This window comes from Saimiri boliviensis, chromosome 10 (genome assembly GCF_048565385.1).
Source record: "Saimiri boliviensis isolate mSaiBol1 chromosome 10, mSaiBol1.pri, whole genome shotgun sequence".
NCBI lineage: Eukaryota > Metazoa > Chordata > Mammalia > Primates > Cebidae > Saimiri > Saimiri boliviensis.
In genome coordinates, this window is record NC_133458.1 from 106,419,653 (window position 1) to 106,422,607 (window position 2,955).

The window sequence follows — 2,955 nt, forward strand, 5'->3', positions numbered from 1 at the left end:
CCTGCCTGGGCAACTAGAGCAAAACTCCATCTAAAAAAAAAAAAAAAAAAAAAAGAAAACCCTCAACATCACTGATTATTAGAGAAATGCAAATCAAAACCACAATCAGATAACATCTCACACCAGTCAGAATAGTTATGAAAATGTCAAAAAGTAACAGATGCTGGTGAGGTTGTGAAGAAATGAAACACTTATATACTGTTGGTGGGAATGTAAATTATTTCAACTATTGTGGAAGACAGTGTGGTGATTCCTCAAAAACCTAAAGACAGAAATATCACTAGAGTCAGCAATCTTATTATTGGGTATATACCCTAAGGAGTATAAATCATTCTATTATAAAGACACATGCACATGAGTGTTCACTGCAGCATTCTTCACTGTAGCAAAGATAGGGAATCAACCTAAATGCCCATCAGTGGTAGAGTGGATAAAGAAAAGGTGGTACATATATCACATTCCCGAAGTTTCCAGCTAGCTTCACTCCGCTCTGAGCTTTCATTCCTAAGGCAGCCAGCTGTGTTGGCGAGCACTGATTCCCACTCAATATGAGGTGGCTTACAGTCTTCATTAGGTTCCTACTCCCTACCAGAATGAGGAATGATCACTTCATCTGTCAAGGCATGCAGTGTGTGCTCCACAATCTCCATTTTGGTTGAGTCATGGGATGTGCGATGCCACAGGGTTCCGGTAATGACTTTGGTAAGGTCCATATCAGGAGCCTTTTGGAGCAATTGCACATGGGCAGGCACACTCTCACAGCTTTCTATGGCAGTCTTGTTATCCTGGTCACGTCCAAAACAGATATTCTTGAGAGCTTCACAGGCCGCAAGGTGCACTTCCTTTTTGGGGTGGTCTAACAATCCCACCAGTATTGGGATGCCCTTGAGCTTCTGCACATCAGTCTTCACCTTGTCATTGCGGTAGCATAAGTGTTGCAGGTACGCAGCTGCACTGGATTTGACAGCATGTACGTGAAATCCAAGCATGGCTACCACCTCCGGCAGCTCTGGCTGTCTCCAATTAGGAGATGGGGCCCTCCTTTGTGCAGCCTATCCAAGCTTCCTCACCCACGCTGGGCCAAAGGAGCCTACCAGTACTGATCTGACAGCACCTCCTCACCAATCGTGTCTTCATAGCTCCTGAGGTGCCCACGAGGGTCAGAGGGTGTCCCAGTCTGACGGGCAGTGCCGTAATCAGACATCATACCATAATCCACGTCCTCATAGCCCATACTGCACTGGCCTCCTCCAGCCCATAAGGCTCCGGATGAAAGCGAAGCAGATCCGCGCTGCCACCTACCCGAACCTGGGGTCGGGGCCCATAAACATCCTGTGTACTCAGTGCCCAGCATAGCCTTCCACGCTGGGCCTATACTGCTCCTCAATGCGGGTCACCCAGGACAGACTGCCATAGTTATCACTGCCACCTGGATAACCGTCTTCATAGTGGTGGCTATATCCATCAGGAGAGTAGTGGAAGTTCCTGGAAGGGTGGCAGTGCCTGCTTGCCACACATAGGGACCAGGTACCCTGTTGCCATTCTTGCAGAAGTCACGACCCAAAGTCTGGATATAGCAGATATAGTTAGAAACTGTATCCGTATCCCCCATTGCCATTTAGACCACGCCTAAACCAGGTCCCCCGTTGCCTTTCTTTGGGTCATGACCCAGTCTGGATATAGTTAGAAACTGATGAGTCATCTGCAGACAACCTGTCTGGTCCCACAGTCACTGGCCATGCTGTCCGTGTGGTCACGGTCGTCACTACTTTCCTGACCACGGTCTCCATGTACCGAGTGGTCCCATCATCTGAGGTCTCCACAGGGACCTCAGGCATGGATCCCTCAGCATCCTCCTGGGTGTAGGTCTCCACAGTCTGCCCTGGCTCCTGCATCCTGGGGACACTGCTGTACAGAAGGTGACTGTGATCCTGGGAGTGTGCCATTGGCCAGGTGGGTTGGCATCTCGTGGTAAGACCTGATCGCGTTTCAGCTGCGCCAACACGTGGCTCCGTTCCTCCTCCAGCGCTCGGGTCAGCTTCTCAAACTGGGTCTCTTGTTCCTTCACAGAGGCCAAGATGCTGGCGGTCGGCTCCACCTCCGAGTCCTCCAGGGAGGTAAGGGGCCAAGCCGCAGTAGGGCAGGGTAAAAAGGAAGATGAATCACAGAGGGAGAAGGAGGGAGAGAGATCCCCCCCCCCACTTCACCCTAAGAGAAGGTCGCAGCTGATCTGTTTCACACGGAGAACTGCCCAGTCTAGAGTCAAAAAATCATGGAAGAAGCATCCCAGCCACCACAGCAAGGAGGAAGCAGGAAGCAGAGAGCTCAAATGTGGAGTTCTAAAAAGCAGTCCTTTAAGAAAGAAACCCAAGGCTTCGCCGATGTGCCGAGAAGGACAAATCCTGCAAGGCAGTTGCTTTTTTGCCACCTCTTCCTCCTTTCAGGATCTTTCCTGCTCTTCTTTCTCTCTCTCTCTCTCCCTCGCTGTCTTACTTTATGCAGCTATTAAAAAAGAATGAGGTCATGTGCAGGGGCGCAGACGGAGCTGGAGGCCGTTATCCTCAGCAAACTAGTGCAGGAACAGAAAACCAAACACCACATGTGCTCACTCATAAGTGGAAACTAAATGATGAGAACACATGAACATATAGAGAGAAACAACACACATCAGGGCTTTTCAAAGGGTGGAGGGTGAGAGGAGAGAGAGGACCGGGAAGAATAACTAATGGGTACCAGATGTAATACCTGCGTGATGAAATAATCTGTGCAACAGACTCCCATGACACAAGTTTACCTGTGTCAGGTAGCAAACCTGCTCTTGTATCCCTGAACCTAAAAGTTAAAAAGAGAAAGGCAACCAATTTTTGTATGTTGATTTTATATCTACTCAAGTCACATATTAGTTCTAACAGTTTTTTTGTGTGGACTCTTTAGGTTTTTCTCCACATAGAATCA

General features: G+C 48.7%; 1 pseudogene; it reads right to left on the reverse strand.

Annotated features, from left to right (window-relative positions):
* Positions 1-404: 404 nt before the first annotated feature.
* Positions 405-1,910, reverse strand: LOC101032094 (catenin delta-1 pseudogene; annotated as a pseudogene).
* Between the last annotated feature and the right edge of the window lie 1,045 nt (positions 1,911-2,955).